Source organism: Aulonocara stuartgranti (genome assembly GCF_965226115.1).
Source record: "Aulonocara stuartgranti genome assembly, chromosome: 6".
NCBI classification, from domain to species: domain Eukaryota; kingdom Metazoa; phylum Chordata; class Actinopteri; order Cichliformes; family Cichlidae; genus Aulonocara; species Aulonocara stuartgranti.
In genome coordinates, this window is record NC_138944.1 from 13,566,070 (window position 1) to 13,582,547 (window position 16,478).

Below are 16,478 nucleotides of genomic sequence, written 5' to 3' on the forward strand. Positions count from 1 at the left end.
GATGGAAAAAAAGTATGTTCCTTATGCTTTTTTCATAAAACAATCCCTGAGTGGATCCTACTTGTTCTGTTGTTAGTCATTTGTCTAATTCTAAGAGGCAAATGCTTCTATTCTTCAAACTGAAGTTACAGGTCATTGATGGCTGGTACTTGCTTACTTTTAAAAGAGCAGTCATTTTCGGGACATAGACGGTTATCAACAGGGCTAACACTGCTATTGTATAAAGCAATACAAAGTAAAAAATATATATATATACTTTTAAACTCCAATAATACAGTTGAGTAGTATGCTAAGGTCACATGAAAAACCAAGTTGGATGACAGTTGGTTGCCTGTTTTGAAGCCCTTCAAGAAAAGAAATGGTTCTTATATACCACTTTTCTACTCACGCACTCATACCACTTTATACAACATATCTCATTCACCCAAGCACTTTTTTTCTACACTTAAGTGCTTTCTAACATTCACACACATTCATACTCCAATTAAAGCATTGAAGAGGAACTTTATCTTCAGTATCTTGCCCAATGATACTTAGACATGCAGACTGGAGACAGACTGGAGCCAGGGATCAAACTACTTAGATGACTTGCTCTATCTCCCGAGCCACAGCAAACCAAAAAAGTCTGTTCAAAAGCTGGTGGCAACAGTGAAAAAAGATGTATAGACAACCAATCCAGGCACCATTTCCCAGGGCTATTAAAAAGAGTAAATATGATTGATTTTATAATAAAAAGTTAAAGCAAAAATGTTTGAACTCGCAGAGTAGTCAGTATCAGCCAGAGAGCTGTGGCGCTTCCTGGTATCTTAGACTCATTTTCTAGGTACTTAAGTATCATCCTAATTAATACATAGGACTCTATTTTAAGACTATATAATTATGACTTTGGGTTTTTTTTTACCATTAAAAACTAAAAATCAAAGTGCAATACAACAGTTCTCTGACAGCGCAACTCCCCCCGGTGTGCAAAGACTATACTAAAGTATTTATGTTTTATGATGTTTTTATTACAATGTGCTGATGTCATCATGTTTTGATTTGATATTTAATATTATTTTTTCAGTCATCACATATTACACAGACTGTATAATAAATTCATATAAGATCCATGACTTTTTTACAAATTTATATAACAATATGACGACACTTGGGGGTCATATTGGGCGCAGTGAAGTGAAGGTCAAGGTCAAATACTTAGGCACATGTACAAGGCCTAATATATTGTTGTTGTTGACCTTGGCTGGACCTTCTCCTAAATTAAATCTGCTTGAGCTGGTATTGGTGTCTATCATCACACACAATTTAAAAACGATATCTTGAATCTTGTATATATATATTCTATCTCAGGCTCTACTAGGTTTTATGCCTAACTGAAAACAGGAACAGGGAATATGGTAAAGTATAGTGTACATTAGAACATATTTTCTTGTGTGTGCATTTAGCTAATGCATGACCTGGTATTCTGATTTGGTGTTAATGGACAGGTGCATCATTATATTCCTGAGAAACCTAGTTAGAAGTTTGCGCTTTTCTCCCCTGGACAAAATTCCCTGCAGTCCCGCACTCCCACTCACAGGCAAATCTGGGGCAGAGAAAACAGCCAGCTCTAATGTTGTTAGAATATGATGAGCATTGACTAGTGAAGAACCTGTGAAGTGAAAAATGACTTCTGAAGGTGTTCAACAATCCACCTCACCCAAAAGTTATCCAAAGACATACAGGCCAAAGTTTCACTGAACTTTACTTGTTAGAAATTTGCCCTGAAAAAAGACCCAAACTAATATTTTTTGAAATGTTTAGTAAACATATTGTGAAGTTCTGGTGTGAGGCGCTCTATTGTTCATCAGCTTTCAAACCTCCTACCTGTTTCCTCTTTATCAGGTCCACTTGTCATAAAGTCAGTTTCAATCTCTATTTCATGGGTTTTTTTGACAAGACATATTGTTTCAAATTCTTCTCAAGCCACTGAAAAATCTTTTCTTTTCCTATTTTTTAATGTATTCTCACACACATCAATCTCTAGGTATTTCCACTATTTATGACTTCACTAAGCTATTTCTGGTATTTACACTACAGGGATGGTAAAGTCAAAGAAATAATTTAAACACAGACTCAATATTGAGTCAATATTGAGAGATAGCACTAATACTTTATACCATATGAATTGTATTGTCTGAGTTCTGTAATAATAATAATAATAATAATAATAATAATAATAATAATAACAATAATAATAATAATAATAATAATAATACAACTTAGTGGCAGTTAATTGCTGGTAAATGCTACTGACTGGCTTACATGTCTGTTTTCTGCTTTTCAAGAAAAAAGCTACACCCCATCATTCCTGCACAGCTCTGTAACAGAATTTGCATTTTCTGGAAGCAGAGCATCTGGGCTTTGTGCATACCCAGTGCTTCTATTTTTACCCTCCGCTTATTATGAGCCTGAGGTCTACACTGGTGTTGCTTTGTCAGAAATTACAACCAAGGAAATTATGGTTGTGTGTATGTGTAGGAAAAGCTGTATGTGTGCAATGTTATTACTCATACTTGACTAAATTTACATTGTCCTCTAAGTCAGCAGGGTGGCATAATATATGTATATATATCTGTGTCTGTGTGTGTGTGTGTGTGCATTTGTGTGCGCTTGTGTGTGTGTGCACGCTTGCTTGTGTGTTTCACTGTGGACTACTTGACCTCCTCTCCACCTCTTCCCTGGTCCTACTGCCTTCATTACCATCAGCATACTTCACACTGCTGCTGTCTGCCCACACACTGAGGCATATATAGGACAAAAGACAGATACACACAGACGTGACGAATCCTGCTTCCGGGCCTAAAGCAGTCTGCGTTTAATATGGCTTTTGTGTTGTTAACATATTTAATGTTTTGTATTTTCTTCTATTTAATCTCAAAAAGCTCCTAAAACAGTCAGTGATCCCTGTTGACCTCCCTCGGCTTTTATTAATCATTTATTTAAGCTCAGTTTTTAAAACCTTAGGATGTAACTACAGCCCAGCCCATGCAGCAGTATATGAATGACTAACCTCGTATTATGGATGGATTATCTCAGTTGTTCTCCTGGCTGAAGTTTGGTGCCTTTACAGCATCCTGTCATGAGATTACATTTGTTCCTGACCACCAAGAACACTCACGTTAACTTTTATCGAGTGGAAAAAAATTAGCGTGTTCATATTTTGCTCACATAGCTGTGTCGCTAGCGGTCACGTAGCACATCATTACATACCAGCTAGCCAAACTTCAGTAACCCTACAAACGTCACTGCTTTTTAGTTTTCTGTCTTCATTTATGTTGGAAGTGATAACAGAGCTGTACGTTTTAATTTGTTTCCAAAACCCCGCAGTCAGGACATGCTATATTGTATTTAGATGGAAGCTAGCGAGCTGACTTGCTACTAATTTCTAACTTAAATGTCATAAATTCCGTTTTCATGGATGCCTGGATGTTAAACTCAATTGTTACACATGGTAGCGCAGAATGCTGATCATTTTATTACAGATGAAAGACTTTAGACAGTTTTTCAACTCTCAGTGATGCCACAGTGATCGTTTGATTTATGGACCTGCAGCGGAGTTTAGGTCCAGAGACGGCTAGTGGCTTCAGACTTAACGACCGGATTTCAAGATTCCCCCCTTTTTTAGCAAGATCTTGGCAGGATCCCCTTTCGAAGGTAGAAGAATAAAAGCATTCCAGAATTTCCCCCTTTTCAGACAGCTTTTCTCATTACAGACTGATGATCACCCAGTTCTTTAGAAATACTTTAGTAGCCTATCCATCCATCCATTCGCTTCCGCTTATCCTTTTCAGGGTCGCGGGGGGCGCTGGAGCCTATCCCAGCTGTCATAGGGCGAGAGGCAGGGTACACCCTTGACAGGTCGCCAGTCTGTCGCAGGGCTAAAACATAAGGACAGACAACCATTCACACTCACATTCTCTCGCACATTCACACCTAGTGGCAATTTGGATTATCCAATTAACCTATCCCCACAAGTTGCATGTCTTTGGACGGTGGGAGGAAGCCGGAGTACCCGGAGAGAACCCACGCAAACATGGGGAGAACATGCAAACTCCACACAGAAAGACCCCGGCCTGATGGTGGAATTGAACTCAGGACCTTCTTGCTGTGCGGCAACAGTGCTAACCACCGTGCCACCGTGCTGCCACTTTAGTAGCCTATTCTAGCTTAATTCATCTTTATATTGCATCTTCACCTAAAGGTCCTGTTTTGATGAAGACAGCTCAGACCAAACACTTTTTCAAAAACACCCCACTCATTTATCATATTCTGTATGCCTTTTTTGTAATGGGTGCTTCAGTAACCCACACTTCAATTCTTCTCTCCTTAATTGTCTCGAGGGAGTTTTCAGAGAAGCTATTAGCGCAAAAGTTTACTTAGTTTTTCAGCCTGCCCCCCAAAATAAGTCAGTCTCTTCAATTAAGACATTAAATGTACAAGTGTTTGTGTGTTAATAGGAAAGTCAGATGTATTTTTTTGTTTTGTTTTTTGCTATAATCATGACTCAGAAGATTAGACGAAGTCATTTTTTGTGAATACAATGAAGAAATCTTTTTTCTTCGTCTTTTTGCTTGTGCATTTCTTTATGTAAATAGATGGCGTGAGAACAGCGGCTCCCATTAACCTGCCATTTCACAGTCCACAAAGTGCTATAATCTGAGAGAGAACACACACATACACGTAGACACACACACACACATGCTCCTTTAACACACACTGCAAAAGTGTAGGAGGTGATTGCTTTGACTACACCTGTAATCACACCACTTCACAAGGCGTCTTTACAAGCTTGTCCCACACACACGGACAATACTGTATACGATATTTCCCTCTGGATGTTGTCACCATATCGCATTACATCTGATTTAAGTTATTAAAGATTAGGCGCTTGATGCCTAATAACCTTCAGATTGCAATGGGTAATATTAAAGTGTGTGCTATTGCAGCTTTGAGTTTTTGGTGTGTGTATATATGCATGCAATGTATATATGGGCACAATTGAGTAACAAATTAATTATTTATCTAACATACATGTAGTAAGTGAGCATAGTTGCAGCAGCCAGACCAAGCCCAGTGAAACAATGATAGGCTCCAACACCCCCATCACCATGAAACTGGTAAGCAGTTAAGAAAATGGTTGGCTAGATGGATGGATCTGTTGATTTAAAATATTTTTTTCATGCTAGTTATGCTACAAATAACAAAAGATTATCAGGACTATTTTTGCTATTTCTTGTGCTTGTTTGAAATCGTTTTGCACCACTCAAGATGGAGTAACTCGGCTGACAGTGGACTCATTTCTCATGGAAAAAGAGACTATGTGTAGGAAAGAAAGTAGAAATAAAATGGAAAAAAGGCCGTGTGGGAAAAAGTGAGATGGGCAGGGAGAAAATCAGTTTAGAAAATAGAGAAAAATGAGGAGGATGAGAGAGATTAAAGGTGACGTTAGGGATTTTGCTGGAAGCTTCAGCACTCTGCAGAATGTCAGTCAGCAAATTTTTACACGCTGGGACACGATCCAAACCTAGCATCCAGTCTCTTGAGGGAGGACACTACGGACTTAACAGATCATTTTCCAAATGTATACGCCATAATAAATCTTTCCTTTGCATGGATCAAACATTTGCATTAAATTATTCTGGCAATAATTTAATACCTCTATAATAATCAAAAGAAACCACATGAGGTCCTGTATTCCTAACTAGACGGTCAGGTGAATGTTAAATGCCATAACCACAAACAAAACCATAAACAAAAACAAAACTCCCACGTCATCCACAAGTACAGTGAATTTAACAGCTTCTAAATAGCCCCTCTTTTTGTGAAATCATTTGGAATGGCCTTCATGACAAATGCAAAATCATCCCATTAGTTGTGTGAAAAAGTACAGCCCCTTTCACTTCTAAGGTTCTACTTTTCAAGACGTGAAAAGTCATCTGGTCTTTACCAGGTCTACAATTACATAATGACTGCCTTAGATGAATGAAAGTACATGACATATTTTACAGTGTTGCTAATAGTTTAACAAAAATTAAGGTGAAATGCAGAAACAGTGTGTAATAAACTAAGCACATGCCATGATTGAGCAGTTTATATAATCACTTTTATAGGTGATAACTTGAAGAACTGTGGCCCACTCGACTTTACAGTGTTGCTTCAGTTCATTCATTTTTGCATGCATTTCTTTATTCAAAGCTCTTTTAATGTCCTGCCATAGCAGCTGGATTGAGGTCAGGACTTTGACCGGGCCATTGCAACCCCATAATTCTTTACTTTTTCAGTCATTTCCTGATGTGCTTGGTAATCATTGTCCTGCTGCATGGCTTAGTTTCAGTCAAGCTTTAGGTGTTGGACAAATCGCTCTAGCATACTCTGGTATACAAAGGAGTTCATGTTCCACTCAATATCTGCAAGGTGCCCAGGTCCTGTGTCTGCTCATGTCACGGCGGGGTGCGCCGGTGTGTTTTTGAAACAGGACCCAAAAGCAGATGTGGACGAGGTGTTGCAGGTTTAAACAGAAAGCGATCCTTTATTTGGATGATTGCAGGAGTAAACCAGGAAACCAAAGTAAACTGACAAGACACTAAGAAACAAAATACTAAACGGTACTGAGACCAAAACCTAAACTATGACTGTGGTGGAAAATAACAAGCAAAGACCATGACTAATAATACATAACAGACAAAAAACCGTAACTAAGACTGAGGTCAAATAAACAGAACCAGGCTAGAACTAGGGCAGAATAAACAGACGACCCGACAATGGCATGAAGAAAACAAAAGGCTTAAATACAGACATGAGGTGAATCAGGGGAAGTGGAAACATATGGGGAAACAGCTGACAGCCATAAACCTAATGACAGGACCAGGAGAGAAAAGCTAAATACAATTAACAGAGAACACATGACATTGTCAGAATAAAACAGGAAATACTAAAACTAAACATGACAACACAACTCAACAGACCCAACACGTGATGAATAAATACCAAACCCCAAAACATAGAAAACCCAGGAACAATAACCAATAACTGCCTAAACTAAAGGCAAAATAGGAAATAACACAAAAACTAATAACATATCAAAAAATACAAAGAAAACTCAGAGTGCTGGGTCGGAGACCCAGCCTGTGACAGCTCATAAGCTCAGTCACTTTTCTACCACTCTGTGTGACAGTTGGTATGAAGTGTTTCTGCTGATATGCTGTGTATTTTAGCCAGATGAATCTACTTTGGTCTTTTCTCTCCAAAAGACATTGTTCAGAAGTGCTTGGACACTAGAAAATGGTTCATAATTGTTCCATGTTTTACCATCTTTTCCAATAAAAACGCAATGCACAGTGGTACTGTACACATTCATAAAGATATTTTTACTTGTAGTCCCTGGATTGGATTAACATGTGCAATGTTGGATTTTGTAATTAAAGTGTCATATTTAAAATACACATTTTCTTTCTGTTTACCCAGTTGATAATCAGCTGCAGGGCGCAAAGAATAAGATGGAATCTTCAACTCAGAGTTTACTGCCAGGGTCAATGACTTTACAGTTGAGTTTACTCAAGAAAGAAACAAAGAAATTACATTGATTTTCACCATTCATCTGTTTTAGATAAAACTCCTTTTAACCTTTTTCTTTTTCTTCTCTGAATGAATTACATTACTCACATCCACTATCTCTCATCACACTAATTACAAATCAAACCTGTGGCAGCCACACAGTCCAGTGGAAAATATGGGGTTCGTGGGCTTCATGAAACTGCAGCGCGCAGTGGAAGTCACAAAAAGTGTGACTGTGGGGCACACATTTTGAAGTAAAAAAAGAGTCAATATATCCAGATAAAATACTTCACCTCTTGAAAGCAAAATTTCTTTCAATACTCTAGACATACCAACGCTCAGCATGCTCCGTTCCTCCCACTGTGTTGCTCTGCAAACAACTTTCAGAATCCAACAGAATTACATTCCAAATCAAACCAAACAACAATATGGACATGTTTTATTGAGCTGCAATGAAACTCTCAAGAAGTTAGGTATCAGAGGCAGATCAGTATTATCTGAGCAAGGGCTATAAGTAGCAGTGACTAGATAGTGTAGATTTATAATTAAAATTTGCATCATATATTGATTTCAAGTGGTCAGAGGATTTGCAGGGGGCATACTGCAAAGGCCAAAGCAGTAAATATAGATGAAATAGATACGCTTTTACATATGATTCCCTGAGATGTGTTCTTTCAACTCTGTGTTTAACTTGCAATGTATATTTAATCAACTTATCCTGTCAGAGTCAAAGATTTCTCGTCATTTTATTCAAAGTACCTCTGCACTACTTGTTCCCTGAATTTACATGAAACAATGTACAGCTGACTGCAGTGCTATGATTCTGCAGTTATTTAACTGTTTCAATTGTTTTTTGTTACATGTTTTTCTGAAGAATGTTTTCCAATTTATGTGTACTCAACTAAATTGTTTGAGTGATTTAGTCACCTCAACGAAATCCATAGAAGCCAATTAAGTAATCAAGTTTTGCTTATTTAGCACTGGAAACAAATCAAATGCAATTCAAAGTGCCACACAAAAGAGAGTCAACGAGAGAGACTTTTGGATTAATGCAAATTAAAACACTACAGAATTGTAAATAGGTAGTTAAAATTATAAAAGGTCATAAAAACAATAAATCAATATCAGTTAGAAAAAAAAACCTCTTCTGTCTCACCAACTTTCTACATGTCTTCCTTCACAACATCCATGAATCTTCTTCTTGGACTTCCTCATTTTGTCCTGACTGGCATCTCCACATTTAACATCCTTTGTCCAATATATTCAACATTACTTCTCTGTATAACCCTAAAGTAAATAGTAAAATGGTAAATGGCCTGTGTTTGTATAGCACTTTTACTAGTCCCCTCTAGGGACCCCAAAGCGCTTTACACACCCAGTCATCCACCCATTCACACACTGGTGGAGGCAAGCTACAGTTGTAGCCACAGCTGCCCTGGGACAAACTGACAGAAGCGAGGCTGCCATATCACACCATCGTCCCCTCTGGCCAACACCAGTAGGCGGTAGGTGAAGTGTCTTGCCCAAGGACACAACGACCGAGAATGTCAGAACCGGGGCTCGAACCGGCAACCTTCCGATTACAAGGTGAACTCCCAACTCTTGAGCCACGATCGTAAAGTGATACTAAGGGGCCCAAAGTGTGACAAAATAGCATAATTACATCACCACCAGCATGCTGAACTTTTGATAGGCAGAATGGATCCATGTTTTCATGTTGCTATCGGTCACCAGATATTTGCACTTTTTCAGACCATTCTGTATAAGCTGCAGAGATGGTTGTGTGGGAAAATTCTTGCAGATCAGCAGTCTGTATAATCCTCAGACCTGCTCATCAAGCACCCATAGCTACTTAAATCAATGTTTTTTCATATTCTGATGGCTGATTTGAACTAAAGAAGGTCATCTTGGCCAAGACTCTTGACCATGACTCTAAATGGTTTGAGTTGAAACCAAAGATCACTAATTCAGTAATGACCACGAATAGAGCCACAGATTAAAATGTTTTAACCTGGCCATAAATTTATTTTATAAATGCTTCAAGTTCTGACTTATTCTAACTTTTTTTTCTCCTCTGTGTATCTTGGAAGTATAAAGTTGTGTCAAAAACTCTGATTGTTGAGTATTACCCTCATATGGTGACGTGATCATTTCTGTCGTCACTCTCTGTTTCTTTTAATTTCCTCTTTGGTTTCTATCTTGTTTCATTTTCCATCTATGTCTCCTTTTCATCTTTGGTTTTGTTCTTGGATTTGATGACAGCAGTTGGAGGTTTCTGAAACCCACAGATCCTTACCACGAGCCAAGGGTACTTAGAAAATATTTTTTTCTATTCTTTGCACAATGCCATGTTTCCAGTAAACCCACAATGACACTGAATTATGGTAACATCCACACTAACACAGTTTCAGCAATATTCTGACCCACTCACATTCATGATTGATGTGCAGTGGCATGTATCAGTTTAACTGGAAAGCATGTTTGCTGTTTGAAGAAAATATTACAAAGAACAGCAATAGCAAACGGTAGTTATTCTGTAATCAAATAGAATTGTTACCAAAAAAAACCATTGTGACAGAAAACAGATTACGAGCCAGTAAGCGAGTATGGTGGCATTTTAATGATTGTCCATAAACACAGAAAGTAAGTGTAAGAATAGTAATGGGAAAGGATTATTCACATAATGTGGGTGAAATCACAGAATATATGAATTTTGTTTAAATAAGTTTGGTTGCATTAATTACAGATTTAAAAAGCCTTTCTTCCTTGCAAGTTTTAGTCAGTGATGTTTCCAACGTCGAAAGATGTCATGGCAGTGTAAGTTCTTTTCAAACCCACATCTATACTTGCATGGTCAAGTAGGGATAATTATGTAAATATCAAAAGGTGCAACATGAAGACATGACTTGATTGAGCCCCTGATTTCTTTGGGCAGAGTGCTTGCACAACATCTTATGTAGCATGACTGTTAAATTTTGATTTGTCACATCCTACTGTTTTAGAACATTTTTTTTACAGTCTGTGAACAGCAGTGTAGGTATTGTAGGTAAACAGGGGAACTCTGTTGGGTCTCTGGTAGTGCAGATGAGGTGCCATTGTCTCCTGAATCACAAATTTAAATGGTTGGATGAAAGTATCTTTATATAAAACTCTTGCTGGGCCGTAAGAGTAAGGGCATTTGTGTTTGGTCACTTATTTTTTTGTTGTGACAATGATTCTTGGCAATACAGTACATGTAAATCTGTTAATTATGTCTGTTTAAACAGTCTCCAATGATTATTTTCATGTTGGGTTGAAATAAAATAGTTCCCTCTGCTGTTACTGCAGTGTAGTGCAACTTCCGCATGCGTGAAATGGACACAGTGGGCTGTATCTAATACATACTGTGATATTGGGTTGGAAAGCGTTACCTATCAGTGCAGCAATCAGCATAGCATTATCCGCATCTTCTCCACAGTTTGACCCTGCAATCCAGTTGCCATATTCAAAATCTGGACTATCACTGAACATAACGTTCCTCCACATTTTCAGGTTCCAGTGCACATGCGGCTAACACCTGCAGAAAAAGGCCTGATGGTGAAGTGCAATTCTGGCAAGCCTCCTAGCACCCCTATAAGACACAAGATCGGCTGCTTGCAGACTGTTTCAAATTGTCTTGGAAGAGAGCCGTTGGCCATATCAACCTGCAAACCTTCACATGCACAACAAATCTGTAAAAGACTGGTTACAGTTCCTAAGTGCTAACAAGGTGAGGGAATGGTCCTCTTGTGGTGTCATCTTCTTGGGCGCCCACTTTGCGTCTCTCACGTCCCCCGTTATATGCAACTTGGCTTCTAAATTGAAGATGTACCAGTGCTCATTTCAAATACTACTGCAATTTGGTTTTGCAGGATACCAGCTTGAAGTTGCCCTATGGCACAGGTCCTGTCAAGATCAGTTAAACGTGGCATGCTTGGCGCAGACAAAATTGACCAATGTAGGAGGGCCCATGCTCATAGATGCCGCTAATCGGACATCATTCAGGCACCTGACTGTCAGCACCTGGGGTACCAGATGCTCAAAACAAAAGTCAAGATTTGACAAGTTTTTATGTGGGCATAGCCCACATACTCAACTGTGTTGCTCTACACACAAATTCATTTTGCTTACAAATGTGACACCATTTAAGGGGAAATAAACAAGCTTTCCAGTTATAAAGGGCTTATTGACAAAAATCACTTTTTAAACAAAGAAATAATTTAACTTTTGCATTTAGACCGCAGGTACAGCATATTTTTTTAGAAGCCATCTGTTTTGAAAGTTTGTCCCATTTGTTTTGTATGTCAGTCATCATCCATGTTTTCTAGGGCCAGACTGTAGCATGTCCTCATGTTCATTTTCATCAGCTGCAGAGCCTATACCTCTGTTGCCACATGCTGTTCTATCAATCTTTGTCAGTCTGTTTTGAAAAATGAAGAACAAGCACGCACACAAGTTACACACACACACTGTGTGATTATTGTTATTTCCCGAAACTTCACTGTGACTCCTGACTCCTGACCGCTGTTACTTTCAGCGGAGTTCATTTGAAGTACAGCAGGAAGTGAGAGTGATAGCACTGCTCTGGGGACTACTGCTGTTGTCATTGTATGCTACCTGATAGTAAAGTAAAGAGAAATAGAAGGAAGAAAGAAGTCTAAAACCAGAGGAGACAAAAAGTGGAAGAGAGAGCATTAATGTGGTACCAAATGTCCCAGTCACTCGGGACAAACATTACCTTGGGACATTCACTGATTTTTAATGAGTCTGAAAAAGTTGTCTTTAAAACTGGCTCAACACGGAAGTTAGTGCAACATTTTGGCAGTGGAGTGTTGCCATAGGCTCCTTGAAAACATGTCATTTACAAAAGTCTGATGTGCCTTCCTTTGTTTTCTTTTGTTTTGGGGTTGTTGTTTTGTTTTTTTTTTTTTTGGGGGGGGGGGGGGGGGGGGGGTATGATTGTAGCTGGAAATTGTTGCCTAACATAAGTACAATGTATTGTTTCGCAGTTTATATTAGCCATCTGGTTATTCCGAGTAGCAAACACAGACTCTTGCATTCTCCCTGTGTAATGGAAGTGATGCATGTATACATTAGTGAACCTGTAAAGCTTTGTGTTGTGTTCTTTATTTGTGACTCGCTAAATAAGCCACATACATAGCACTGACCAGGCTCTATCACTGAATGTGCTGCAGCTGTGTTTTCAAGCACTGGGCTGTAATACCAGTGATGCATGAATCACTCGGCCTTGCTATCGATCAAAACAAATCCAGTTTTTCCTTGCTTTTTTGACTTTACTGCTAGAACACATTCAATTCAGGAGTGATGTCACTTCCAGCTCCAACATCTTACCTTTAAAACAAATGGGACATGTGTTCAAGCTATGTGTGGAAAATGGCAACTAGTACAGTTATCAACATAGATCTGCCTTAGACCTTTTCTCAGCGATTAAAAAAGCAATGGGCAATATCCTAATTATCCTGCCATGTTTTTCAGATCTAAGGAGTAACAAGTTGTGATATACCTAAAAGATAGGTTCACAAAACCATTCAACAAATTCAAAGTGAGTTTAAGTTCGATGTCCAATAATATCAAAATTTAGTCCTTCTTATATTCTCTATTCTCTCTATTCCCTTCTTAAAAACTCAAATTGGGTGGTCTAGTATCTTGACATTCCTAATCCAGATTTCTTTTGAATATTCTATACATCTTACTACAGGGCTTATTCAAGTTGTCCTTATTTCAGAATAACACAAATCATGCATAAACAGAGCTTTTGAAAATATAAAAGGAGAGAAAACATAAAATAGGGACAAAAATTAAGCAAAATTAAATCCCAAAGCAGAACAAAAAATAGAAAATGGAAAGACAAAAGGGAACGGTCTTGTCTCAATTTGCCCTCTCAAAGCTGTTAGACTTAGTATTATATGGATTCATACACTACTATGAAGTAGAGATAAAATAGGAATAGAGGATACATGTTTACACACACGACAGTACACCAATTTTGTATGATAAATGTATCTTTCTGCAGTCTCTGTGACTCTCCTGAAGAAGATATCTTCTTCCGTTTCAACAAGGACTTACTCAACACACCATATCACTTATCCATGTCCTTTCCCGCCTCTTTTGTTGCCTTTGCCATCTATCCCTTTCCACTTGCTTCTTCTATTTTCAGTGCATCTGCCACGGTCAGATTCACATAAAGTGCAAACGTTCATTCAGTTTGCTTTTTGCAGTCTCCATCATCAGTTTTCCAAAGCAGTCCCTTTCAGGCTTTCACATCTTCCTGAATTTCTTATTTTATTAATTTTTTTGGTTTAACCTTTTAGATCAGTCTATCATTGCAGTATAACTGTATTAGTTTGAGGTAATTCCCTGAAAAGTCCCCCCTTTGTGTGTATTTATACTTAATGTGTGAAAGAAAGTACTGACAAAACCTTAAAGAAAAAGATCTGTATAAAAATATATATTCCCTACATGTATTTTCTCTGTGGAAAAGCTGATTTAATATATCTATAGACTGCATCATATTGCCTTGACATGCCAGTCTCTTTCTTTCCCCAGTTTCTCTCTCCCTGTCCATCTTCCCTTTCATCTTTGCTGCTATCAGCTGGAGCAAATCCACCAAAAATACATAAAAAATATCCATCGTCATGCTTCTCAGAAGGTGGTAAATCACTGTTATCTCTTTTATGTACACCTCCTCCACTCTGTAACGTGTTGCCTTTTTATCCACCCAACCCTGCATCTGTCCACATCATCTCCATCCCTCCTCCTCAACCTTCCTTTGCTGAAACTAAAATCCATTTCTAAACTCTGTCCATTTCATGTGCCTCTACAGCCATCTATCATGTCCAAGTGGAGCTTGAGATCAAAACACGAGGTAAATTTGTTTGTTTTCTGTCACGATGAATATTTCATGGATTGCTTGTCTGGCTTTAGTTACATAATATGAGATAGCCTTGATTCCAATTTTTGCACTTTTTTCACCAAAGGTTCATTTGAAGGCTTCTTACGTTCCTTACTACCTGGACTAGAACTAAATTGTGTCCTGGGAGTTTCTGTTCATATGTGACATTTCTAGACTTGTGCAATGGTCATTCGATAATTCATTTACTGACAATCACACAAGTTATGAGCTTGAAATGAATTCATGCGATTTGCCTTTTTGTAATTGATTGTTATATAGAACTAACAAACTTTTCAAGATGTCAGACCTTAACCAGACTCTTTCATCATACCACAATTTCCATATACTGTCGAAACTTATCTACACAAAGTTATTCTCTCCAGGGTCATAAATGGGGAGTAATTCAGAAACAAAGAAACAATACATCATGGCAGCTTACCAAAAGTGAATGAATATCCTGACATAGTCTCATTTTCCTTATCATCTTGGGTAAATTCCACATAAATGATGCCAGTACTGTGAACCTTCCTCATCTGTAATGCATCCTTCTACTATTGCTTTAACAGTCAGCATTTCTTATTTTACTTTCACCTTCATCCCTTTCTTGTTTTTTCATATCTTCCCTCTTTTGTCTTGTTTATTTTTATTCTTTGAGCCCCTGTCCTTATTTACAAAATCATTTTTCTTATCCCATTTTTTTTCCATCATTCTTGATGATTTCTCATTTCTTATAGCTATACATTTACCTATTGTTCTCCTATTCTCCCACCAATCCCTACTTTTTGTCCTCAAACTTTCCTTTCCCTGTTATCTTTATTTCTTTCATTCCTGTTCATTCACTCATATTCTCACATATTTATGTCTCTTTCTGCCCATCTGAGTTTTCTCGATCTCTCTTTTGCTGCTGTCCCTTTTCCTAAGCATCAATTTTCTCTCTTACTGCCAAAGCTAACTCAGTATGTACTCTGCGTTTTCATTCTCCACTCACTTCCTTCCCAGCCATACTAACCCCTTTCTCTGTTGGGAATGTTTGAGTAATTCACTTAACACTACACCCTTTGCACCCACACATATACTCTTACCTTTGTTTGTACTCATTCTCCTGTTCTCTATTTTTGTTTTTATTTTTCCTCTTCCCCTTTGCTATATTACTATGTTTCCCTGCTTCTCTCTTAGGTATGAAGCAGCTCAATCACATAAACACTACAGATAAAAAAAATCTCTTCACCAATCCCTCCAATCTTCTCACAAGGATTACCTTCATTGTTAGCTTGATTTCAGCTCAGTCTTCATACCTGGTCTTCCTGGCTTTGCACTTCTGTCTCTACTGGGCCTTATATGTAACACTCAAAGCTTTTCTGATACCTGTTGAATATCTCTCTCTAGCTTTCATGACTTATCATTTCTCTTCCAAAATAAAAAATTTTAAAAAAACTCCCTCACTTGCAGTATTTCTGTGTTTTGCCTTACATCAGCACTCAGAGCATCTTACATCCCTTCTCCCTCCTATTGGCTTTGCAATTTCTCTCTTTCTCTCTGCTCTCCACATTTCTCCAACCACCTCTTACTATCTGTTTTCTGCTGAGAATAATGAAATGTTATCAAAATGCAATAGGACCAAGATATACCAACAAATGCACACAGAGAAACTTGAATCTGGGCACTAACAAACAGCGGTAGGTGTTGAGAACATCTCAGCATTGCCCAGTGATTTGAGGCCAAATCATTGGCAATGCTGCCATCCACTGGAATTTGTTGATAGAACATATCTTAAGAAGTCAATAGTTTTCACAGAAGATTATTTGATATCACTGCACTGCATTACATAATCGAATAGTGATTGATCAGTTCCATTTAGCTGTTGTAACATCAGGGTCCAGTTTTTGTGTTTTTGAAGATAGAAAAGCACTGATCCATTCAGTCTTTTAAGTTAAAAACAAACAAACTGAAAATC

General features: G+C 38.1%; 1 long non-coding RNA gene across 1 annotated transcript in view; it reads right to left on the reverse strand.

Annotated features, from left to right (window-relative positions):
* Positions 1–16,478, reverse strand: part of LOC309708430 — a 235,350-nt gene that overhangs the window by 179,440 nt on the left and 39,432 nt on the right. The window lies entirely within an intron of this gene.